The sequence below is a fragment of the Pan troglodytes genome, chromosome 8, assembly GCF_028858775.2.
Source record: "Pan troglodytes isolate AG18354 chromosome 8, NHGRI_mPanTro3-v2.0_pri, whole genome shotgun sequence".
Classification (NCBI taxonomy): domain Eukaryota; kingdom Metazoa; phylum Chordata; class Mammalia; order Primates; family Hominidae; genus Pan; species Pan troglodytes.
In genome coordinates, this window is record NC_072406.2 from 43,675,061 (window position 1) to 43,702,118 (window position 27,058).

General features: G+C 45.2%; 1 pseudogene; it reads left to right on the forward strand.

The window, feature by feature from the left end:
* On the forward strand, positions 1 to 26,247 carry LOC737385 (supervillin-like; annotated as a pseudogene).
* Positions 26,248 to 27,058: the final 811 nt, after the last annotated feature.

A 27,058-nucleotide genomic window follows, 5' to 3' on the forward strand; every position in this document is an offset into this window, starting at 1 on the left:
TGGCGGGATGCACGAAACGGTGCTCACTGTCACCCGCAAATCTGTGAAGGAAGTGATGAAGCCGGATGATGACGAAACCTTTGCCAAATTTTACCGCAACGTGGATTATAATAAGCTGAGAGGTCCTGTGGAGCTGGACGAGGACTTCGATGTCATTTTCGATCCTTATGCACCCAAGTGAGTTATTTGGGTCTCCATCTTTCCTCCACTGAGAAGGGCTTCCTTCGCCTGCAGAGGGCACATCCATGAGGCTCTTCCCCCAGTGTGGCCTCCTTCTCTTTCTAACTCCATCACAGCGGCGTTAGTATTCTAGAGCCAGGGCACCGTGTTGCAGGAGCCAGGGGCACGGAGCCTCGCAGCAGATAAAACATGCAGACGGCAGACCAGATGTGCATGCAGGCAGACCGCGTGGGCCACAGATGCTTGTCCTGTGCCATAAAGAGTCAATGAATTTTTCACATAATTTGAATACCGTTTTGCAGTTTTTATGTTTATATCACTTAGCAGAGAGTTCAACACCTGTCTTTCATTTGACATATTTCTTACTCATAACTTTGCAAAATATTTGGATGAGATGGGCTCAAATTAGTACAGCTCACTAGAAAATCAGTAAGGCATGTTACTTAGCTTCCAATCATTTACAAAATCAATAGATCTGCGGGTTTTCTCAGTGATGACTAAGGGTTTCTCTTCCCACGGGATCATGACTAAACCAACTAGGAAAAGCGATTATGGTATTAGGATCCCGTCAATTTCAAGTGCCAGAAAAACATCCCAGTTCAAACCGACTTCAGCCAAAAAGAAAAATGAGAGGGGTTTACTGGCTCACTTGCCGAACAGTGCGGGGGGGTTTCCGGGCTCATTCGCTGAAAAGTGCTGGGGGGCAGGTTTCCGGCTCATTCGCTGAAAAGTGCGGCGGAGTTTACTGGCTCACTCGCTGAAAAGTACGGAAGTGGCCTCGGGTTCTAAAAGCCCCTCAGAACACAGTCTGTCTTGGCTGTTTTCCTTGGCCTCACTCTCCGTCAGGCAGCGGCCTGGCGGCAGATGGACACCCCAGCTCTGGAGTCACAAGGCTGCCTCCCTGGCCAGCCCAGCACGGGTGGCTTCTCTTCCAGTAGTCCCAGCAGAAGTTCCAGGTTTGATTTTCTTGGCTTCAACTTGAGCCCGTGTCCATCCCCAAACCAGTCACTGTGGCCAATGGGATAGAAGATGCTGACTGGGTAAAGGCGGGGCTCTGGGTCTCCTTTAGAGCCACGGTGGGGGCGCAGTGAGGTGGTTTCCCCAAAGGAAAATCCAGATGCTATTACCAGAAGCAGAGGGAGACACGCTAGACAGGCTCCACCCACGGCAATCCACCACATCCATCTGGTCTTAACTGCGAAATTGTCAGAGTGACAGTCTCTTCCCTTATCATATGTTTTTCTGTAAACTGCTCTTGAGATATTTTTTGCATGTTTCAGTTTGTTCAATTTGTTTCAATTTGCATATTTTCATTTCCTATCTTAAAAAATGAACCCTTTGCCATTTTCCACCTCAAAATAGTATTTTGGGTATTTGCATACATAGCTATTTAACCACTTTGCAATCTTCCGCCCACCCAATGCCACTGTTTAAATAGTTGTATATCATAATTTAAACATATATGTATATTGACACACACATATGACACCATGGTACGTAAAGACGCCTTTTGGGCACAGAGGCCCGCGCAGCTGGAGGTGGAGAGTGGCAGCAGGAGTCTGTTGGGAGATCGCTTCGCTCGGTCTGCTCACCTTCCCTAGTCTGGTTTTCCACCCCAAAGAGTTGTGAGAATGTGGGGTGGTCACAGATGATTGCGGGCCTATTTTATTTCAATATATTCTTCCAAAAAGTGGTTATTTTTCAGAGGGGGCAGTGAGTTGAGTGGAAGCTAGTCATGGAGGGTCAGTAAGGGGACCGAAAGCTATTGCATAGGGAGAAAATTTAGTCTGAGCGAAAAGGATTACTTCAAGGAGCCGTGGTCTGCAAATTCCCGAAGGGCTTGCCGGAGACAGAGAAGTAGACATGGGTGTATGATTCCAAAGTGAGAATTAGGAGGTGTGCATGGGCGTGGTAGGGGGAGGGAAGAGCTCCCTAAACCCTAGAGCTGTCTAGCAGAGCCATGAGCTGCCCGGAAGTACTCCACACCCTCCCAGGCGGAGACCAAGGGGCAGGAGTGAGTGGGGGCGTCCGGGTGTGGCTGAGATTTGAACTCAGTGGGCTTGCATCCCTCTTCCATCTCCAAGAATCTACGACTGCATGTCAGGGGAGTGGTGGTGGGAGGAGGAGTTGCAAGATTTGTAACAAAATCAGGAAATACTTTGTGGAGTCCAAGACCCCCAGGTCATCCAGGGGTGGTGGTGTCACAGACTGGGACCGCGGCTCTGCTTCCATCCGCAGATTGACGTCTTCCGTGGCCGAGACAAGTGGGCAGTTAGGCCCAAGCGCCGGGTTTAGGCCTCCAAAAACCCCCTGAAAATGCTGGCGGCAAGAGAAGATCTCCTTCAGGAATACACTGAGCAGAGATTAAACGTTGCCTTCATGGAGTCAAAGCGGATAAAAGTAGAAAAGAGTATTTGAACCCCCACCCTGCTTCTGTGTTTGGGAATGGCTTCTTCCGATGCTTTACTCGTTGCTTGGTTTTCTGCCTTGTGAAGGCCAATAATGGTGCTCAGAAGACCCTCATGAAGTAAAAAGGAGTAAGTTTGCACATACGTGTGCACACTTACCTAGACTTTAAATATTTTTCATGGAAATTCTCAAAGTGTGTATCACCTGTTCAATTGGTTAATTCAGATTGTCCTGGGGTTTGGCTTTTGTTTTATTTTTTTTTTTAAAGACTGGGGTCTCATCATGTTGTCCAGGCTCATCTCAAACTCTCTGGCCTCAAACAATCCTCCCACCTTGATCTCCCGAAGTGCTGGGATTACAGGCCCGAGCCACCGTGCCTGGTTACGAATTATCCTGTTTTGTTGAGTTTTCTTTCTGGAAGTTAGAAGAGATGGATATTTCTGAGTATGGTAATTTGGCCATTTTCAGATCTGTAGATCCTGAACACAATTATTCTTCATTTAATCTTATTCAAAAGCAAGTCATTTGATCTCTTATAGTAAAACAGCTCAAATCACTGGAATTTCTAATCCTAGATTTTTTTTTTTTTTTTTTTGAGACAGAGTCTTGCTCTGTTGGCCCAGGCTGGAGCGCAGTGGCGCGATCTGGGCTCTCTGCAACCTCCGCCTCCCAGGTTCAAGCAATTCTCCTGCCTCAGCCTCCCGAGTCGCTGGGACTACAGGCGCAGGCCACCATGCCCAGCTAATTTTTGTATTTTTAGTAGAAATGGTGTTTCACCATGTTGGCCAGGATGGTCTCGATCTCTTGACCTTGTGATCCACCCGCCTTTGCCTCCCAAAGTGACGAGATTACAGGCATGAGCCACCACGCCCAGCCTGTAATCCTAGATTTTTATATTATTAATTAACACATACGCCAGTGCTTTTCAAATTGTTCTTGGTAAGACCCTGTTCTTGGAGTTGGGATGTTGGCTGGAGGGAGCTGGCAGGGGCAATGAATGGAGGCGAGGAGATGGGCTCCAGACTCTCAGTCTCACTGTAGGCTGAGCCACACTGCTCTTATCTGCCCAATAATGTGGGGTTCCATCATTCTGAAACAGTGCTTTTCTTGGTTTGAGGTGATAGCATGCATAATCTTGATTTTTGGAATAATCTTGCTATAATTTTCATTTTCCCATAACACTTATAAACCTATTTCCTAATGTTTTTCTTAGAAATATAGTATTTAGATGAAGTGGTTGAGTCTTTTCATTATAACTAGTTTACTAAGAAGGTATATTTCAGGCTGAGTGTGGTGGCTCACACCTGTAATCCCAGCACATCAGGAGGCAGAGGCAGGAGGATCACTTAAGCCCGGGAAGTCAAGGCTGCAGTGAACTGTAATCACAGCACTGCAGGCTGGGTGACAGAGTCAGACCCTTTCTCAAAAAAAAAAGGCATATTTCAAAATCACGACACCACAATTAATTGACAAGTATTGTCATATTTCTTCAAACATAATCCCAGTGAAAAATGTTCTGAATTTCTCTCAAGCATATACATTTTTAAAAACAATAAGTTGGAGAAATAAAGGTTTGTTAGCACAAATCTTACATGTGTTTCCTGTGCTTCCACTCTTGGGGGGCTCAGGGGTTGGATTAGTGATAACTGACCGACCCATAGGTGTTTGCACTGAAAACCTGGCATCTTATAATTACAATCTCAACTCTGAGAGCAGGAGACCTCAAGATAATGTCTAGTTGATCACTTTGCTTCAGCAAAAGATTAGAACCTAATAATCCCTTACAGAGTGTCTACTTTTTTTTTTTTAAAACATATAAAGGCTTTTGGTGAAAGCTGTCTAACAGTCATCTGGCATCTATACATTTGGGCATGTAAAAGTTGTTAGGATTTAGAACACCTTTCAGTGGAATTGCAACAAGTGCATCCAGCTCCTGGTTTTGTACTAAAGTAGCTGGTCCACATCGTTACTCAGTTCTTGTCCCTCTGCACAGCGCGGTGTGACACTTGTCAACAAGCAATTTATATTTTCAATGCTGTATTTAATTCTTAACGCGGTGGTTAAGCATTGAATTGCACATTTAATCAAACTTGAGTATGTTTTCCCTCTCGGGATTAACTTGAAAAGACAAAGGTGTTGTGTCAGTTATGAATAATTTCTGACTGTAAATATTGTCACTGTAACTGAACCTCCTGCATTGTGTTTCCTTATTCAACCCGCCCAGTATCTTCCAACTCCAGCTTCTCAGAAGTCACCCTGGCGGGTTTAGCCAGTAAAGAAAACTTCAGCAACGTCAGCCTGCGGAGCGTCAACCTGACGGAACAGAACTCTAACAACAGCGCCGTGCCCTACAAAAGGCTGATGCTGTTGCAGATTAAAGGTATTTCAGAGCAGCCTGGCATGGTGACTCAGGGCCCGTGGTTTCTGTCTGGTCACATAAGGAGTCCTGACTGTGTAATTCATCCTATGTGCCAGGAAGGGAACGCACGCTTTTTGAGAACCTACTGTGTGTTCCTTGCTATGCAACCTCCTGTCTCTTAAGCTTCCCCAAATCCCATGACATAGGAAGTATTCTGCCCACCAGGGCTTCCAGAGGCAGGAATGTGTCTGGGGTCCCAGCAGCTACTGGGTGGCAGAGCTGGATTCGAACCCAGGTCCCCCCGCTCCAGAATCCCATCTTTTGCTCCTGGTGCCCCATGCCCCACGAGGCAGCCACACATCCATGCAGTTACGAGAGGTGCCCTACGTCATCAGAGGGGCTCTCTGCTCCCTGCCCAGTTCTGCCTGAGTCAGTACAGAACTGGGGAGGAAGACACAGCTTGGAGAAGGAATCAAGGGAAGGTCGACGAAGATGAAGCCCACCTGCATTCCGCTCCAGTGCCCTTCCTGTCCGTAGCAAGGGAGATTCCAAAGACAAACCAGGGGTCTCTGGGCCATGAGGAGGAGACTCGGCTGCCTCCTGGTGGCCACTGTATAGATGAATCCTTGAGATGAGAATGAAGGAAATATCCTCTCCCTCCAGGAGGGTTTCCCGCATGTTTCTGTGTAACCACTATCCTATTGTGTGTATTTAAAAAGACTAGTGAGAAGCTCACATAACCAACCTCTGTCCTGAGTCCTAACCCAGAGACTACATGATCAGTGTAATTGTGGAAAGCTCAAAATCAACAAATATTTAGGAAAAGGTGTTGAAAGCCACAGAAGGCGGCGCCTCCATCCTTCCTGTTGAGAGGCCCCTAGGGTTCATAGTGGAAACTCCCCAGGGGAAGATCGGACCCTTCCTGAAGGCATGGCTTCCCTTGCCTGGGCCACAGATGTAATTGGGTGCAGGAGGTGGCCAGGGGAGAGAAAGGCCCCGGGAGAAGAGTGAAGGAGGGAAAAGGAGCCTGTGTGCTCATCTCCCTGGAAGGGGGAGCCTTCATTAACCCACGCACATGACACTGATAATGGTCCTGATAAGTGGGTGACATTTGGGAAAGCACAAACCAGGAAAGCAGCCGCTAGTGCCATCATCATGCCCTTTCTAAATCCCCCTGCTGCCACCTTGGGCCATGGGCACTCTTATTAGCAGACAAGACTCTAGAAGTGAAAGCGTCCGCAGCAGGGATGCTTCCGGTGTGGGGTGCGTCCTATCCCCGTTCTGTCTGGAAAGACGGTGACTGTCTGCCTCGTGTTCAGGAAGAAGACACGTGCAGACCAGGCTGGTGGAACCTCGAGCTTCGGCGCTCAATAGTGGGGACTGCTTCCTCCTGCTCTCTCCCCACTGCTGCTTCCTGTGGGTAGGAGAGTTCTCAAACGTCATAGAAAAGGTGAAGGTTGGTACCTGAAAAATAAAAACGCTTTAGCTAACATCTCCTTTACACACCGGTGGAGTGTTCTTCCTGGCGTCAGTCACAAAGCTTCTCAAAAGCCAGGTGTTGCATTCAAGTGAGAAGGGATAGGTAGGATTTCTTTTCCTGAATGTCTCTCAAACAAGCTTTCATTACATGTTTAAATGGGATGCTTTAGGACTATGTCCTACACCCCAGTGTTTAGGTCCTGGGTTCCTTCCTACTCCTGTGTAAAAAAGGAAGCGGCCCCACTTTAAAGTCCTTTATCCCAGGTAGCTCTGAAGTTCTGCCATAGACCTATTGAATGACACTGTCATGGGGTAAAGCCCAAAGAATAGTGCTTTTTAAAAGCATCACATGTGACCTATTGAAGATGGAGAACTATTGCTCTAAAGAATTGATACTCCCTGGTCTTTCAGTTACATTTTCTTGAGGTCATTGAAAATACCCAGTAACCAGCATCCACCCACACCCGTGGTCACAAGGCTTTCCTTGCAGGCACACTGTTTCTCCCTCTGGTTTTGACATGTGCCACTCTGTCTAGCCAAGGGCTTTTCTACCCAGGTAATTGTGTTCGTTTCTTTTTTAGGCCTCAGAACTTGCAGCTTGATTGTAGAGCTACTTATATCTAAATCATTGAAGAAGGAATTAATATACACACTCTTGCAGCCAAAGACTTCTGCAAGCTTCTGGGTGGCCAAACCAGTTACCAATGTCAGACTTCATTGTACTTCAGAGACTGACAAGACTTGAATCTCCTTTCTTCTCCCTTAGCTCATTCTTCTAAACCAGCTACTTTGCTATGTAAAATGTGATGCTCTCCTGTTGTTCTTATCCCCAAGCTGCTGGAGACCCAAAAGAAGATGAACTCTGTGAAGCAGCCATAATAGAAACTAACTGCATTTACTGTCTCATGGATGACAAACTTGTTTCTGATGACGACTACTGGGGGAAAATTCCAAAGTGCTCTCTTCTGCAACCCAAAGAGGTACAGCCTGTGGCCTCTGCCCTTCAATGAGAAAGCACATTGAAAGCACTCAGCACAGGCTGCCCAATAAATTAGAGAGTAAGTTCCCAATAAAGTTAGCCAGTGTCGGTATCCATTGTAGAACATTTACAGCTTTTTAAAAGGATTTTCCTTCTTTCTTTTTTTTTTTTTTTTTTCCGAGACAGAGTCTTGTTCTGTTGCCAGGCTGGAGTGCAGTGGCGAGATTTCGGCTCACTGCAACCTCCACCTCCCGACTTCAAGCGATTCTCCTGCCTCAGCCTCCTGAGTAGTTGGGACTACAGGCACATGCCACCATGCCTGGCTAATTTTTGTATTTTTGGTACAGACAGGGTTTCACTATGTTGGCCAGGATGGTCTCGATCTCCTGACCTCGTGATCCAGCCGCCTCAGCCTTTCAAAGTGCTGGGATTACAGGCATGAGCCACTGTGCCCAGCCAGGGTATTTGTTATTTCACCCCTTTACTGACATCTTAAATGCTAATATGAAATCCAGAATATTGTTCAGAGGTGGCATGGATCATTGAGAGCATCGTAGGCAAAATGTAAATGTTACTTAGTCCTATCTGTTGCATTTTGTATAAATATTAATGGAATATTTTTCAGTCCTTAAGTTTGAGGAATAATAGATGCATATACACATATATAATTTATGGATTTGCCAATTAATGTGCTGTTTTTGTCCTGTCATGCCAGTAAATATTTATTAATTATATACATTTCCAGTACCGTTAAGTATGCTAAGTATTGAGAAAGTGGAAGACACGCAAGGCCCTTAAGTTTAATTGGGCGGAAGAGTATTAGAAGGAATGTAATCTGGAGCAAGGTTGACTGTGTGATATGTATGGTCTTTTACATGGGGGAAAAGTCACAGAAAAATAAATACAGGAATCATCAGGAATAATTTTCAATAGAAAGTGAAATTGAGCCAAGTTTAGAGTTAAGCAAAATTTGAATTGCTGGAAGTGAAGGGAGAAATCATTCTAAGAGAAAGAATAAAACAAACTATGAACATAAGAAATAGCATTACATTCATGTATTCATTCAGCAAACACTTAGTAATCAACCCCTCCTGTATGTATCACCATGATCTGATCCCTGCCCTTAAGGATCTTGGAATTGTGTACTGGAGAGAAGACACCATTGGACCATGAGTGCCTGGGGTATATGAAGTGGCCTCTGTGTATATATTAAGTGAATGAACGAGCACATGAGAGGGGGAGGAATAGGGGAGAGAGGCAGGAAGTCGACAGGAAGATGTACCTAAAGAACTCTTGTGAATCGCAAGTTGTAAGCAGGTTGAGAGTTCAGAGGAGGGAACATTATCCTGGCCACTTAGGACACTGGGAGGAGGAATCGTGCCCACAGGGCAGAGGCTGGCTCGGTGGGGCAATGCCAGCTGAGATCTTCTGGCCTTTTTGTGTCTGCGCTGGTCACCCCATTAGGATTTCTGTCTTCCTCCGTTTGACTCACTGTCAACAGAGACCCTGTTGCACCTGATTCAACTGTTGCATGTTCTTGAAGTTAACAAATTCTTTTGTGCCATTTCTCCCAGGTACTGGTGTTTGATTTTGGTAGTGAAGTTTACGTATGGCATGGGAAAGAAGTCACGTTAGCACAACGAAAAATAGCATTTCAGCTGGCAAAGCACTTATGGAATGGAACCTTTGACTATGAGAACTGTGACATTAATCCCCTGGATCCTGGAGAATGCAATCCGCTTATCCCCAGGTACTCCTGCCCCCACCTTGGGACGGCTCCCTGAGCGAGCTGATTCCCTTCGATCCCTCTGTTCTCACCACAGTCCTCTACTCTCGCTCTTTATAGGGTTCAGTTTTCATAAACGATTATATGCAGTGGACTGTGAATATTCACAAAAGGAACAGTTCTTTAACTTTTATCTAACTATTATGGAAATATGGATGCTGTCGTCTTCCAGAAGAGGTTTGTTATAGTTGATTTCTTGAAGTGAGCAAGAAATGCTGCAAGTTCCTCCCTGCGGCATTCCAAGTGCTGCTGTGGCAGATGAACAGCAATTGTTTAAACAAATTACATGCGGATCTGAAAGGCTTCCCCGGGTCTGGAATTCAGCCATTGATCTGAAAGTGCAAAAGCAACATGCCTCCCTCTAATTTCATACCTTCCCAGCATCGCCCTCGAATTCCAGGATTTATTTGGCAGCAGATGATGTTTATGTCTTTATACCTTTTGGGAAGGGAAGAGGGAGAGGAGATGGTATTAAAACAATGATTGCAATTGTAATATTCCCTGCATGTACTAGACTCTTTAAAGTCATTTTTGCAATTGAATAGAATATGTGCAAACTCTAAAATTGTGATTATGAGAAAAAAATTCTTACATGCAAAGGATTGTTGTTGTCTTTTTAACTATCAGACCAAAAAAAGTAGTGCTTTTTAACTATGGGTGCTGTTACAATAGATGAGAAACCAATGAACCAACAAACAGCATAGAATATTGGGCATCACACAACTACATTTTAATGTTTTCCATTGAACTGGTATATGAATTTCAACTTTCCTGCCTAGTTTCCTGCTTTAAAATCCACTTATTGATTTTCTTATTAATTATTATAGAAATCATTAAAATTATGTCAGTGTCGTAAGAAGTTTTAACGTCCTTGTTAAGCAAATGCACTAATGTTTAACCTCAGTATGGTAACAACCGTTGTTTTAAGGACTGGAACTACAGCTCAAAAGATTTTATTTGGTATAGCAGAGGAAAAAAAAAACAAGCTAAAGCATAAAATCTATGTAATGGCCAACTGTATTTAATAGTGGCATAATCACAGATCTGAAAGTGGATGACTGAGCTCCTAACCCACTGGTTTTCAACATCTCTGAGACAGAATCACCTGAGGGGCCTTTAAAAACAGGCATTTGCTCAGCCCAGCCCCAGAGATGTGTTTTCGTTTCATGTGAGTTAGAGCTTACGTGTCAATATGTCTTAAAAGCTCCCAGGGATTTTAAGGTGCAGCCAAGATTACGCACCCAGCCCTTCTTAGCAAATGAGGCTGAAACCACTGAGCCCAGTTCCGGCTGTAGGTCAGGGCAGTGCGTGGAGAAACACATCTGGCTCCTGGCCCAGGTTCATCCCCCTCACCCTGCAATCTGCTGCATCACTTGCTCACAACGCTTCAAAACATAAATGACAGATTCTAAAGCAGAAACCAAAAGCCCTTTCAATCATCATCTTAGCAAGCCTGCAGAGTAGGACTGACAGACAGTCATTCAGATATTTTCTGATAAAGACCACAGCCTTTCAAGACCGCCGTGCATTTTCCATAGGTGCTTATGTTTGGTTCCTAAAGTTCCATAAGAGCATGAGATAGAAGTGTCTGTGCTCTATGATTTATCCGGCAGGTTTCTTTGAATCAGGCAGCCTTTTTGATGTGCCTCAGCTGTGACATCAGCAGCTGTGGTCTTGACCAAGCAGGAAGTGACTGAGGCAGTAGCACAGCAGGGCACGAGCAGCAGGGGGTGTTGCTCTAAGGGGTGGCTGCATCCCGGGCCGGATTCACAACCGAAGATGGGTCTGGAGGGATGAAAGATCGTGCATATTATTCCAGGGCTACTCCCTCCACAGCATGCGTATCTTCTCTACCTTTTGTTTTATTTCTTTTTCTTTCTTTTTTTAAATTTTTAATTAATTAACTTATTTTTTTGAGACAGAGTCTCACTCTTGTCACCCAGGCTGGAATGCAATGGTGGTATCTTGGCTCACTGCAACCTCCACCTCCTGGGTTTAAGCGATTCTCCTGCCTTAGCCACCCGAGTAGCTGGGATTACAGGTGCCCGCCACCACATCTGGCTAATTTTTGTATTTTTAGTAGAGACGGGGTTTCACTATGTTGGCCAGGCTGGTCTTGAACTCCTGACCTCAGGTGATTCGCCTGCCTCGGCCTCCCAAACTGCTGGGATTACAGGCATAAGCTACCACACCCAGCCCTCAGCTCTACCTTTTTCTAAATTACCTGTGTTCTTGGGGACAGCACAAATTCTGAAATCCCAAGCCCGCACAAGACCTCCTATCTCTCTGTGCTCTCCCCATCTGCTGTCTTGGTCAGTGGCCTAGAAATAAGTGCACAAAAAGGCACTTCAAGATCTATGAAAGTGTGTTCATTTTAGCGATGGGAGAATCTCTGTACTCTGGAGAGCTTTGTTGTAATATGAAATAAAATAATAGAGAATTGAGGAGGGAGCTACCTCTTCCCTATGTCTATTAATTAATTGGAGGAAACTTGGTGAGCATTTGCAGGTGACTGGGTGGCACAGAGTAGATGACGTGAGGTTTGCCCGCGGCTCCTGCTATTGCCGAAATCTCCACCCAGCGTGCCACTCCCAGGGTATCCCAAAGACAAGAATTTGCTAGAATGTGGCCAGGCACAGTGGCCCACACCTGTAGTCCCAGCACTTTGGGAGGCTGAGGTGGGAGGATCGCTTGAAGCCAGAAGTGCAAGACAGCCTGGGCAACGTAACGAGACCTGGTCTCTATTAAAAAATTAGCTAGGCATGGTGGCACACATCTGCAGTTCCAGTGATTTGCAAGGCTGAGGCAGGAGGATCACTGCAGCCCAGGAGTTCGAGGCTGCAGGGAGCTATGATTGTGCAAATGCACTTCAGCCTGGGCAACAGAACAAGACCTTATCTCAAAAAAAACAAAAAACAAAAACAAAAAAAAACTTGCTAGAATGTAAGAAAAGTCTAGTCCTGACATGGTTCATGTCACATTAAGGCACATCAAAAACTCCATGGACACAAAGCTTTGCAAGACTTCAGACTAAAATAACAAAATGTCAGTATTTGGTAAGATGCAGGAAAATAAACCATTTGTTCTATATACCACTTACGTACTTTGAGGTTTTTTCCAGTAGCCGCATGTGTTTCAGATTCCTTTGTTTAAGCTTGGCTTAATCTTGGTTCTTTTCCTGTCTGTTCTCCCAGCCCCCAATCCCACCCTACAGAAAAGGACACGGGCGGCCCGACTGGGCGATATTTGGGAGACTTAATGAACACAATGAGACGATTTTGTTCAAAGAAAAGTTTCTGGATTGGACGGAACTGAAAAGACCAAATGAGAAGAACCCGGGGAACTTGCCCAGCACAAGGTATTCCAGTGACCAAGTCTCAAACCTCAGGGCTTGGTTCAGGTCCCAACAAAAGTGGCCTTGATGTAAAATGATCAAATCAGGATAGTTCACATGGCTGTCACCCCAGATGTATCATTTCTTTGTGGTGAGAACATTCAAATCTTCTCTTCTAGCTATTTTGAAATATGCAATACAGTATTGGAAAACAGTCACCCCACTGTGCAGGAGAAAACCAGAGCTCATTCGTCCTCTCTGATTGTCATTTTGTACCTGTTGGCCAACATCTCCCTATCCTCCCTGTCCCGTCTCCTTCCCACACCCCCTTCCCCATGAAACAGATGCATGTATCAACACATCAAATCATATCCATAATAATGTGTCAACTAAAATACTTTTTTAATTAAAAAAAAATGGACACACACACACACACACACACACACACACACACACCCTTAAAGCTAGGAAGCCTTCCCAGGATTCACTAATAGAACAGCAGACTGGCCTCTAATTCTAATCTGACTCTGGGAGGTGAAGAGTCGGGTTTGCACCTGTTTTCAGGCACCCCATGCACCAATGTGGCCAATGGGTGTTCAGACCTGCCAGAGTCTTTCTGAAAATGCAGCCTTTCCCTGACTGCAGTTAAACATCCTGAGACAGAGTGTGGAAGCTGTATTTTTATGCTGTCCCATGAACAGCTGAAGCAGCATTGAGTGTGACAAGGAATAGCTGCAGAAACAGGCAACTGAACCGATGTCTTCATGTTCCCCATAGGAAGACTCCAGGGCCGATGTCAAGCGGAACAACGTGACACGGATGGTGTCCGTGCCCCAGACGACAGCAGGTGCCATCCTGGACCGGGTGAACATTGGCTGTGGCTATGGCCTGGTGGAAGGACACCACAGGAGGCAGTTTGAGATCACCAGCGTCTCCGTGGATATCTGGCACATCCTAGAATTCGACTATAGCAGGCTCCCCAAATAGAGCATCAGGCAGTTCCACGAGGGGGATGCCTATGTGGTCAAGTGGAAGTTCATGGTGAGCACGGCAGGTTAGTGAGCGCTTGTGGCTTTTTCCAGCTGAAAGAGGTTGGCCCAGCAGCCCTGCAGGAGCCAGCTTCTCCAATGAACCCTGTCGTGCCCTCTGCTGCGTGCGTGCGGTGGGGCACCGCAGTCATTCGCCTTTGAGAGCCAGTTAGTAAATCACAGAGATGAAAAGAAGTAAGGCCGGATTCCTAACAACCTAGCATTGCCGAGGCCACTTGTGTTCACCTGTAGAAATTGAACTTGCACCTCAAGTCTTCTCAGCTCCCTCTCTCCTTCCCCTGCCCCTGTCCCCAGAGCTTTTCTGGGAAAGAGATGATTGGCCTCTAAATGATATTTCCCATGTGGCTGTGTGCTGCTTCAATTAAAGTCGTTAAGTACAGCATATCTTCGTGATTTAAAGCTGGAACCAAATGGTGCTGTAACATAGTAAATACATGCACAGAAGATTGATTTGAAAAGTGAAAGAAGCTGTTTCTCCTGAGACTGAGAGCATGGGTGGTGCTTTGTGGGTCTGGTGTAGTAAATGCAGAGTCTAAACTCTCCTTGGTTCCTGATGGTGACAGACCCCATTGCAAAACACTCACCCGGATGCTTGGCGCTGGGGAAAGGGGGAGTCCGGTGAACTCTGGAGAAATCATCCCTTTCCTTGCCAAGGAGGAGCCTTTCCCACAGCGCTCCTCACCCCTTCCCATTTAGGAGAGCATGCAAGTCACAGGTCTGTGATTTCAATTCAGAAGAGAGTTTTTTCGCCTCTTTACAGCCTCCTTGCTGTGCAGGTGCACCTGCCCCCGGGGCCACAGGAAGCACAGGCAGCTGTTTGCTGATCAGAAAACTGCAGGCTCGGAACCACGTGATTTCTTTCCTGATTTATACAAAATGCATCTGTTCATCAACTGACACCATTTCCTGAGCATCTACTCTATGGGAGACACTTTTTGTAGGGACCAAGTAAAGATTTCAGACCCTGTCTCCAAGACAGTTATCCATGATGTAAAACAAATGCAGGAACACCCAGCAGGCGGGTCTCACTGAGCACACGGCCAGTGGGGCTGTGTGCTGTGCAGAGCCGGGCTGTGACCCAGAGGTCCCCCTGCCCACTCAGGGCACGATGCTGGGGGCTTTACCCTGCCTCTAGCTGAGTGCCTCCTGGGCTTCCTGAGACTTGTTCTGTTGTGATGCTAATTTCTCAGATGAGGAACAGGACCTTAAGATCAAGGAACCTGCCTGAAGCCACAAGCTAGCAGGGAGTGGAGCGGGACACTCACATCCAGGCCTGCCTCTTTTCATACCCAACTGTGCTGCTAACCCACCCTGCATGCAGGGAGTCAGGGTGGGGCTCCAGCACAGGATGTGGGCAGCCGTGAGTTTGGCTACAAGGAGGGCCGAAGATCCCAGTCACCAGACTGTGGAGCAGGTCAGGGTTGAACCAGCAGCAAGGCAACTTGAGGTTGGTCCGCTGAACACATCAAACTTCAGGGGCTTCTTAAACAGCAGGAAGGGGATCTTCCAGAGCCCAGGCAGCTCCAGCCTCTCCTTCCAGGGAGTAGTGGGGTGTCAGACAAGGACCCCCAGTGGGAGGAACTCCCTTTCCTCCCTCTTCCCCTCCCCTCCCCTCCCCTCCCCTTCCCTTCCCTTCCTTGACAGGGTCTCACTATGTTGCCCAGGCACTTACTTTCTTTCACTTCTTTCTTTCCTTCTTTTCTTTCTTTCTTCTTTCCTTCCTTTCTTCCCTCCCTCCCTCTCTCCCTCCCTCTCTCTCCCTCCCTCCTCTCTCTTTCTTTTTTTCTCTTTCTTTCTTTCTTTTCTTTTCTTTTCTCTCTCTCTCTCTCTTTCTTTCTTTCCAGCAGACTTATAACTTTGAAAAAGTCCAGCTTTGGAGAATTAAGATAGAGCAGGGAGCGTTCAGATTCCAGACCATCCCTCCAGCAAGGGGGAAGCACAGCCTGATGGCACTTGCAGTCACTCCGTAGCCAACGCGGAAGCTCTGGCCCCTTGGTGACACTAGTCCGGCTCCTCTATCACTTGTGCCTACAAGGGCCACACCTGCAAACAGGACTGAGTCAGAGCTCAGGGTGCACTTCTGGGAGAGGGTCAGCAAAAGCAGCAGCTGCTCAGGTGGTACAGCCTCCGCTTGGCCGATGCTGGCCGGCCTGCTAGGGTTAGCGTCCTGGCCCAGTGCCTGCAGGGTAGGGTTGCTCGCGCCCCACCAGGGTCAGGAGACAGCTGCTTGAGGTGCTCAGGGATGCTGAGCCAGGCTCCTCCAGGGCGTGATAGGGGTTTAATTTCTATAAATAGGTGGCTCTGGGGCAAGAATACTTAACCATGAGTAGTCTTCATATCTCTGTTTTCTGTTATTCCTAAATAGCATTACTGGTACCAAACTTATTCTTGAAACTGTTTTGATGGCATAACATATCCACACTTTATTTATTTATTTATTTTATTATTTTATTTATTTATTTATTTTGAGACAGAGTCTCGCTCTGTTGCCCAGGCTGGAGTGCAGTGGCATGATCTCGGCTCACTGCAAGCTCCACCTACCGGGTTCACATCATTCTCCTGCCTCAGCCTCCCGAGTAGCTGAGACTACAGGCGCCCACCACCATGCCCGGCTAATTTTTTGTATTTTTAGAGAAGTGAGGTTTCACTGTGTTAGCCAGGATGGTCTCGCTCTCCTGACCTGGTGATCCGCCTGCCTCGGCCTCCCAAAGTGCTGGGATTACCGGCATAAGTCACCGCGCCCGGCTCTATTTATTTATTTTGAGACAGGGTCTCACTCTGTTGCCCAGGCTGGAGTGCAGTGGCACAACCTCGGCTCACTGCAACCTCTGTCTCCTGGGTTCAAGCAATTCTCCCTGCCTTGGCCTCCCAAGTAGCTGGGATTACAGGCCCCTGCCACCACACCCCATTAATTTTTGTATTACACTTTAAATTAGGCAACTGATCAAGGCTGTGAAAAGAATGACCCCATAAGTTCTTCCCACTGAAAATTGAATATTTACATTGATAAAATTAAAAATGAATACACATAAGAAAAATTAATTTGTATATAGGACTACATTTCAATACATGCAGGAAAACTGTAAGGAAAATTAGTGAAATGCCCATTTTGTAAAATATCTTTAAAGAAATAAAAGTCTAGGCTTACACCTGTAATCCCTGAGTTTTGGGAAGCTGAGGTGGGAGGATCACTTAAGGCCAGGTGTTCAAGACTACCCTGGGCAGCACAGTAAAACCCCATCTGTACAAAAAATTAAAAAATCAGCCCATTATAGTGGCATCTGCCTGTAGTCCCAGAGCTTTGGGAGTCTGAGCCAGGAGGATCACTTGAGCCCAGGAGTTCAAGGCTGCAGTGAGCTATGGTTATACCACTACACTCCAGCCCGAGCAGCAGAGCAAGACCCTGTCTCTAAAATAAAAATACTTTTAAAAAGAGATACAGTTGTATTTTGGGTATATACGGTCAAGTCTGTTTAGAATGTTAGGACGTAATATTGGTTATTTAAGTGTAAATGTGTATTTACACAATGTATTTGAGTGCTAAAAATGTCTAGGTCTTTATAGACTGTTATGAGCTATTTGAAACATGCCTTTCCCCAGTAATCTAGTTGGTGCAACAGATTTTCACTACTTTGAGGAATAGGATTGCTAATCAAAGGCAAAATTTTTTTGCTAAGTTAGCAGAAATTTCAGTTGAGTGGCTTCCAAAATAATTATAGGTATTTCTAATGTAGTCATTGATGGTTCCTATTTTATTTTGCCCTCTCAAAAACATACAAACTTAGCCAGTTCAGATCCACAGTGGATGGTACGAAAGGCTGTTTTTAGTGAAAATGCTTTAAGAAATTATTAGAATCATTTATGGAACCTACGTTACAGATACTTTACCAAACAAATGGCCAAAAAAATCAAATAAAAATGACCCCTGAACTTTTAGAAACTTAAATGAGTTTTCTTCTTCCCTTCAAACCTCAATACAGTTGTAATGTTGGAAATGGGTTTGGAGCTAGGAAAAATTGCGGTGATATAGAACCAGAGACTCCAGTTTTTTTGTTTGTTTGCTTGCTTGTTTGTTTGTTTGTTTGTTTGTTTTGTTACGGAGTCTCATTCTGTTGCCCAGGCTGGAGTGCAGTGGCACAATCTCGGCTCACTGCAACCTCCATCTCCCGGATTCAAGTGATTCTCCTGCCTCAGCTTCTTGAGTAGCTGGGATTACAGGCATGTGCCACCATGCCCAGCTAATTTTTGTATTTTTAGTAGAGACGGGTTTCACTGTGTTGGCCAGTCTGGTCTCAAACTCCTGGCCTCAAATGATCAGCCTTCCTCGGCCTCCCAAAGTGCTGGGATTACAGGCGTGAGCCACCACGCCTGGCCAGTTCTTTTACTATTACAATTTAGCAGGTCTTCTCCACCTCGAAGCTCAGATTAATTCTACCTATGTTTCCACAATGCTTTGAATTATTTCATATTTTACATTCATTCTTCATCTGGAATTTACTTTAATGCATATGGTATCTTTAGCTTCGTACTCTTTTCTTTCAAAGATCCCGGAAGTTTTAACTTTGCACCCCGCCTGTTCGTCCTCAGCAGCTCCTCTGGGGATTTCACAGCCAGGGAGTTCGTGTACCCTACCCGAGCCCCCTCTGTGGTCAGTTCCATGCCCTTCATGCAGGAAGATCTATACAGCATGCCCCAGCCAGGTAAGGCCTGCAGGGGGCAGCTATGCTGAGCAGCAGAAGACACACCTTCTATGTGCTTCTGCACACCCAGAACATGTGCTTATGTTAGCTCATTTCATCCTCACCCCTAAACCCAAAGGAGGGAGGGTGAAATCAGCCACACATTACAGCATAAGCAACAAGACTCAGTTACTTAACCCACCCAAAAACGTCAGCTAAGAACAGGTTGAGCACCACAGTGGCAGGCCTGGCGTCTCCACTCTTCTCCCAGCCTTCCTCTCAGTCTTGTTGCTGCATGGTCACCCGTCGACTGCCATTGCTCCAGCCATCATGTTTGCATTTAAGACAGAAAGAGAAAGAAGGGTGGAGGAAAAAAGGGAACTTAATAGCCACATCTCTCTCTTTAATCAGATAAAAAAGACGTTTTCCCAGAAGCCCCCAGCAGACTTCTGCTTATGTCTCATTGGCCAGAGCTTGTCACATGGCCAACCCCAGCTGCAAGGGAGCCTGGGAAAGCAAATGGCCAGGGAGAAGGGTGTTGAGGTATCGGCTAAGTTAGCCAGTGAACAGGGTCTGCCATACCAAGTCTCCGCAGCAGAGCCAAGACTCCAGCCCGGGTCTTCTGATCCCAAGGTCAGGGCTCTGTGCCCTCATTCTGGTTGGGAAAGTCACAAGAGACTGGGCTTGACAACTCCTCCTGCCCACCCTCCAATGAAGCCAAAGTCAGCTGCCTCTCAGTTTGTGTTTGTTGCTTCTCACATTACAAGAGCCTGGAGCTGCAGCCAGGGACCTCACCTTGCACTGGGATCTCAGGGCAGCACTGAAAGTTTGACCAGTGCACATGTCATGCTTGGAAAATCTTAGCCAACAGAAAGAGAGGCTGTGCCCACGCCCTTCATCCTGGGGCTCAGGGCGGGTTATCAACCTCCACTGGGCTTTTAAAGTGTGGTTTTCACAGAATCCTGAAATGCATGCCAGGAAAGGACACACGGTGAGCCGACTAGCAAGAGTGAGAGGCGTTTTGCCACCTGGAGTAAGAGTCAGGCTGACAATTTGAGGAGGAGAAAAAGTGAGGAGGAAAAGGCAGTAGAACAATTTTTATTTTCAATTTATTTCATTTTATTTTATTTTTTAGAGATAGGATCTCACTCTGTCATCCAGGCTGGAGTGCAGTGACACAGTCATGGCTCACTGCAGCCTCAAACTCCTGGGCTCAAGTGATCCTCCCACCTCAGCCTCTGAGTAACTGGGACTATAGGCATATACCACGCCTAGCAATTTTTTTTTCTTTTTGTAGAGATAGGGTCTCACTATGTTGCCCCGGCTGGTCTTGAACTCCTGGGCTCAAACAATCCTTCCTCCTCAGCCTCCCAAAGCACTGGGATTACCGGCATGAGCCACGACTCCTGGCCACAGTTTTGATGTTTAAAGCCCATTTCTCTGTAAGAGAGCCATGATCTCACCTCACTGCTAAGCAGTCACGTGCAGGGCAGGAACGCCACTGACCTGTCTGCAGTGAGATATGCGCTCCAGTGTTGATTGTGCTCTTTGGAGATACGTGGTGCTAACAGTCCCTTGAGTGGCACATGCATTATCCCTTCCACTCTTAGCACAGCCCTGCCAGTATCCAGAAGGGCCAGGGGCTTGAGCTGGGGCAAAGGGAGGAGGGCCTGGAGGATGAGGAATGAAAGAGACCAACTCCTTGACACCACCTCTCTCTACCTCCAGGTAGAGAGAGTTTGAAAGTTCTACCCAGTTGAACTTTCAAAGGGCTAAGTGTCCTGGGTTTCCGTTTGCCCCTTTGCCCCTGGTTTGACAGCCAAGGGGGTTTCCCCCGTGACACAGCAGTGGGGAGGGACAACATCCACTGGGTTCGGGGAGGAGTGAACTGGAAGTGTCCGTGAAGGAGCTCCTGACGGTCGGGCTCTGTCCCTGCCCTCACAGTGCTTTTCCTTGACAATCACCACGAGGTGTGCCTCTGGCAAGGCTGGTGGCCCATCGAGAACAAGATCACTGGTTCTGCCCGCATCTGCCATGCCTCCGACCGAAAGAGCATGATGGAGACCATGCTCCAGTATTGCAAAGATGAGGCCTCGCCAGCAGCTCCCCGGAGCCCTAGACCCTTTTTCCCTTTCTGCATGGGTCAGCCAGTGTCTATAAAGCCTGGCAGGTGATAATGAAACCCATTTTTTCCCCTTTAACTTTTTGAGATATATTAATTTTTAGATTAGTGCATTCTCAGCTGCCAGCATGAAGAAGAACTAGTTTTTCTCTCTGATATTATGAGGCCATCTAACTTGTTACCCTCAAAGATAAAGGCTGTATTGTGGAATGCCCCAGGCAGATTAAAACCCTGTTGTACTCGGGGTTGATCACACTGAGAGACAAGTTGGCCTCTGCCATGTACATTATCTGCAAGCTCTACCATGCTGTTGGAGAATGGAAGTTTCCCCCAAATGGTGAATGGCCATTGCCAACCTTTTTATTATTTATTATTATTTTTAGTATTATATCCTAAAAGAAAGACCCACAGTAAGTTTGTAGTTTTTCGTATACCATCCGCATGAAATTTCTGGTCTTTTATGTAAAGTGAAAATACCAGTAATTAATATCTTATCGCATTTTTATGTTTTCATTGATACAATTAGTTTAATATCACTGAGTATGTGCAATTGATTATCTTCCTGAAAAACTCTTTAGCAATAAATAACATATGAAACCTTCCACCCAATGTTATAGTGAATGTGGATGTATAAGATGCAATCATTTGCTGTCAGTCATATTGGAGTTAATCCCGTGGCAGGAAGGCAGACAGATGACTCTACAGGTGAATTCAGGAGGAAGAAAATGCTCCACCCAGAAGCTGCAGACAGACCTTCTCTCTCCCTTCCAGGAATGCAGAGCGGTTTGTTAGGTTCAAGAAGTATAGACTCAGGTTGATTATAGGTCACTATTGTAGTCACAGGCATGAAACTAACATCTTATATAAACATTATCCATGTGTTGTTATGAACTACTTGTAACTTGCATTTTAAGCATGAAGTCATGAGTTCTGACAAAGAAGAAAAGATTTCAAGGGAAATCAGAGAAAGACAGGGTCTCCCTTGGGTCTACTGACATTGCATTCTGTGTAACGACAGGAGAAAATCTCAAGAAGCCAGCCCCCAAGTCTTACCTTATCCATGCTGGTCTGGAGCCCCTGACATTCACCAATATGTTTCCCAGCTGGGAGCACAGAGAGGACATCGCTGAGATCACAGAGATGGTGAGCACGCTTTCCTGCCCTATGAAGGTGGCTCCTGTGCCTTTTGGATTGTGGGTTGACTTTACTTTGGGGAGAGCATCCAATTGCACTTTCAAAGTGGGAAAATATTTATTTTGCAACATGATAACATGTCATAGAATTCACTTAGGAAGAAGAGAAGTCTAATGGGAAATCAATTGAACTATTTTAGTAATTTTCTACACAGTATACCCAAATTTAAAAAACTTAAAAGCAAAGGTGAGTTGAATCATGCTGAGGGCTATATGTGTACATAAAAGCTGCGAACTCTTCATTCTCTTTGCTAAGAACCTGTTGCTTGGCATTGCTTGTCTCTCAGTGTCCATGTGACGCACAACCAAACCCTCATGTTTCAGACGTTAACCTTGTGTAGAGGAGACACAAATGAAATCTGATGAATTAGTATGTTCAGAAAACTGAATGAATGGAGGTACCGCGACTCCCTTATGATAAGGGATCGCTCAACATCTCATTAATATTGTCTTTTATGAGACCATCTGGTATTTCTGCATGAGGCATTTATCATAACTTCTATCTACCAAAATATATTGTTATCCAGAATGTTTTCCAACCACACAGAAAAGAAGTTTCCTATAACGATGTTGAATTTCTTATATATGAGCTATTAACATTGCTAGGAATAGCAGTTCCGAGGATTTATTTTGGTTTGATGGGAGATGGGGTTTTTCTGTTTTGATTTTTTTTTACCATGTAAGAGAGCTGCTTTGATTGGGGAAATGACCCAAGTATATTTTATAGTCTCAAATTTGTGTCTCTGACAGACTAAAATTAGGGTTTTTTATAGCAGGGAATAAATGTAACCATATGTGGGAAAACAGGAATGAAGGAGGGTTGAGGAAGAGGAGGTGGTCAACAGGAAGCAGGGAGTCAGTTAGGCATCATGGTGGGTGAGGGGCCTGGTAAGCTTCCATTTCTTTTTTCTTTTCTTTTCTTTTCTTTTCTTTTCTTTTCTTTTCTTTTCTTTTCTTTTCTTTTCTTTTCTTTTCTTTTCCAGCCCAGGCTGAAGTGCAGTGCCACAATCACAGCTCACTGCAGCCTCCACCTTCCAGGCTCAATCAGTCCTCCCACATCAGCCTCCCAAGTAGCTGGGACTACAAGCACACACCACAATGCCCAGCTAATTTTGTATTTTCAGTGACGTTTTGCCATGTTGCTCAGGCTGGTCTTGAACTCCTGGACTCAAGTCGTCTGTTGGCCTCAGCCTTCCAAAATGCTAGGATTACAGGCTGGCTTTCCAAAGTGCTAGGATTACACTGTTGGCTTTCTGATACTATCAGAGAAGCCTGATGGTTGGTTTCCTGAGAAAGGAACTCAGATAAGACAAATATAACTTTCTCAAGTTTCAAGACTGGGAGAGTCAAATTTTTGATGTTTATTCGAAGAAACCATAAACATCAGTTCTGTGGGACAGTTTAGCCAGTTTCAGAAGGATGTAACTCACCATCCTCTCTGTGTATTCACTATAGATCCTGGGGGTTGGCAGCAGGGCCATTTACTGTTGTGCAGGCCTGTGGAATTCCAGCCAGAGAAGAGTCAGGCTTCCCACACCAGCAAGTTATACAAATAATTAACATTCACCAAGTGCTGATTCTGCCTTAGGCACAGCTCCAAGCACTTTACACTGATTTTCTCGTTTAATTATCACAACAGTCCATCAAGATCTATCTTCTTATTATTCCCATTTTACTGGCACGGGAGCAGAGGCACAGAAACACGAAGTGACTTTCAGTGAATGGAGAAGTCAGTACTCAGATGCAGGCAGGATCACTCAAACACCTGCCTTTGTCTCGCTCTCTCTCTCTTTTTTTTTTTTTTGAGACGAGGTCTTGCTGTGTTGCCCAGGCTGGAGTATACTGGTGCCATCATGGCTCATTGCAGCCTGGAACTTCTGGGCTCAAACCATCCTCCCACCTCAGCCTCCTGAGTAGCTGGGACTATAGGTGTGCACCACCACGCCCAGCTGATTTTTGTATTTTTTGTAGAGATAGGGGGGGTCTCACTATGTTGCCCAGGCTGGTCTCAAACTCCTGGTCTCAAGCAATCTCCTGCCTTGGCCTCCCGAAGTACGGGGATTATAGGCATGAGCCATCATGCCCAGCCCAAAACCTGCCTGTTGACCACTAGTTCCCCCATATATTTGTGATTTGGGCAACAGCTCTTAGTCATGCATTCCCATCATCCATCCACCCAAAATGAGAGAAGCCAATCTGGGATCCCAAGTTTAATGGAGGAAGATAATTTACCCAGAATAGCTTGTTCAGATTAAATGCACACAGTGGTTGAAAAGCAAACTTGATTCTGCTCCAAAATATTCTGGATGCACTTTCTGACCTTCTTTTTCTACTGTGGATTAAGAAGGTGCCAAGGCGGGCAGATCACGAGGTCAGGAGATCGAGACCATCCTGGCTAACACGGTGAAACCCTGTCTCTACTTAAATACAAAAAATTAGCCAGGCATGGTGGTGGGCACCTGTAGTCCCAGCTACTCGGGAGGCTGAGACAGGGGAGTCGCTTGAACCTGGGAGACAGAGATTGCCGAGATCGTGCCACTGCACTCCAGCCTGGTGACAGAGCGAGACTCTGTCTCAAAACAAAGAAAAAAAGAAAAAGAAAAAAAGAAATGAGGCCGGGGAGGGGAGGAGGGTGTGATTTCTTTTCAGTTTAATTATTTTAAAAATATTTTTAAACAAATTCCATTATTTGGAGGTCTCTGGTGTTTAGACTTAAAATCTACTAATCTTAGTTTGTAATTCACTCACGGGAAAGTCCCTAAACATTTTTCCAGAGGCGGTTCTGAGACAAGATTTGTTTGAAACTCTGTGATAAGGTGAGAAATCATCTAAAAGTCAGAGAAACAAGACTCCATCTCTACAAAATATTTAAAAAGTGTATTAGGCAGGCGGCATGCACCTGCAGGCCCAGCTACTCAGGAGGCTGAGGTGGGAGGATCACTTGAGCCTAGGAGTTCAAGGCTATGATTGCACCACTGCACTCCAGCCTGGTGACAGAACGAGACACTGCCTCTAAAAAAATAAAATAAAATAAAAATGGGGCCAAATGCAGTGGTTCACACCTGTAATCCCAGTGCATTGTCAGGCTGAGGAGGGAGGATCAGTTGAGGCCAAGAATTTGAGACCAGCCGGGGCAACAGAGCAAGAACTGATAAGAAAAAGAAAAGAAAAGAAAAGAAAGAAAGAAAGAAAGAAAGAAAGAGCTAGACAAGAAAGAGAGAGAGAGAAAAGAAGAAAGAAAGAAAGAAAGAGAAAGAAAGAGAAAGAAAAAAGAAAGAAAGAAAGAAAGAAGGAAGGAAGGAGAAAGAATTAGCTAGACAAGAAAGAGAGAGAAAAGAAAGAAAGAAAGAAAGAGCTAGACAAGAAAGAGAGAGAAAGAAGAAAAAGAAAGAAAGAAAGAAAAAAAGAAAGGAAAGGAGGGAAGGAAGGAGGGAGGGAGAGAAGGAAGGAAGGAAGGAAGGAAGGAAGGAAGGAAGGAAGGAAGGATTAGCCGGACATGGTGATGCACACGTGTAGTCCCAGCTACTTGGGAGGCTAAGGCAGAAGGACCGCTTGAGCCCAGGGGTTCGAGGCTGCAGTGAGCTATGATAGTGCCACTGAACTCCAGCCTGAATAACAGAGACCTTGTCTCCAAACTATTTTTTTTTTAATTTTCAAATTTAAAAATTAAAAAAATTAAAAGTCGAGACAACTGCAGGGCTTTGGGCAATCCCTTATCTTTCAGAGCCATTTCCTCCTTAGTGACATGGAGCTATGTGTCCTCAGGCTGTGTGCAGATGGCACAGGGCTGTGTGTTTGCAAGCACTTAATAAAACGAGTTCAACAGTTAGAACACTTGGACACAGGAAGGGGAACATCACACACCAGGGCCTGTTGTGGGGTGGGCGGAGGGGGAAAGGATAGCATTAGGAGATATACCTAATGTAAATGATGAGTTACTGGGTGCAGCACACCAACATGGCACATGTATACGTATGTAACAAACCTGCACGTTGTGCACATGTACCCTAGAACTTAAAGTATAATAAAAAATAAAATAAAATAATAAAATAAAAATATTATTTCCTACAGTCCAAAAAAAAGCGTTCAAACATAGGACACGAGCTTTCCTCTCTGCCCCCTCCTCTTTTCTAGGACATGGAAGTTTCCAATCAGATCACCCTCGTGGAAGACGTCTTAGCCAAGCTCTGTAAAACCATTTACCCGCTGGCCGACCTCCTGGCCAGGCCACTCCCGGAGGGGGTCGAATCTCTGAAGCTTGAGATCTATCTCACTGACGAAGACTTCGAGGTAAGCGGTTCTTCCACTGGCATTGGAGATGGGAGTAAAACAACACACACCGCCCGGCTCCTTTCACTGAGTCGCGGGGCGCTTCTCCCAATGTTTCCAGTTTGCACTAGACATGATGAGGGACGAATACAATGCCCTGCCCGCCTGGAAACAGGTGAACCTGAAGAAAGCAAAAGGCCTGAGTGGGGAGACGCCAGAGGAGCCTCACGGTCACGTCCAACACCACCGCACCAGGGAAATGGATATATATTTTTGGACTGGTGTTTTTCACAAAGTATTTTTCAATCAGAGTTTTCAGAACCTGACATTGTTAAACATACTGCTTGTCTCGGAGTTGTGTATTTTTTAAATGTTCAAGGGAACTATTTGGAAACTTCTTTCCACCATTCAGCAGATTATCAGAATTGATAAGAGTATGTTATGTGCACTTAAGCCACAGCTGCTATAGATAGCACTGCCTTCTTCTTCCAGCTAGACAATGCTTTTTTTTTTTTTTGGAAGCAGTTCTCTTTATAAAATGTTATTTTGATAGTTTGTGGATTCTAAAATATATGTATATATTTATATAAACACCATATAAGTCAAATATGTATTTAACAAAGCAATATGTATTCATTCACTTTCAAGATTTTTTTGGTGTCAAAATAATATGAAAAGGTAGATGGAGTTGCTTCTGTTGAATTAGCTCTGCCACCAAGACGTATCTTCATACACGTTTGGAAATGTTTCCTGCAGCATTAGGTATGACTTGTTCTAAGTACTGCTTCCGGTGCCAAAATGAACAACAAATTTGTACTTAATGGCACGGACACTGGAGAATCTATGCGAATCAACCTTTCTACCTTAATATCTCCCCCTAAATGCCTTGTTTTTATGTACAGTTTATATACAGAAAAGTTTGCTCTGCGTCTTCCATGATGGTTTGGAACATTATCTACAATTTTACTCTCAAATAACCAAAATAAAAACATCTCAATTTCTAATACCTGTTGTAAACATTACACATCATTTTGTGATACAGGACTTTTGTCTTGTGCTTTTGGAAATAAAAGCATCAGAATAAACATAACAATAATTTATTGGTTCAAATTAAATTAAATTCCAAGCATGTTCCTTTCTGGAAATCTTTTTTTTTTTTTTTTTTTTTTTTTTTTTTTTTTGGTAAATGTTAACCTAGCACCAATATTGTATCATTAAAT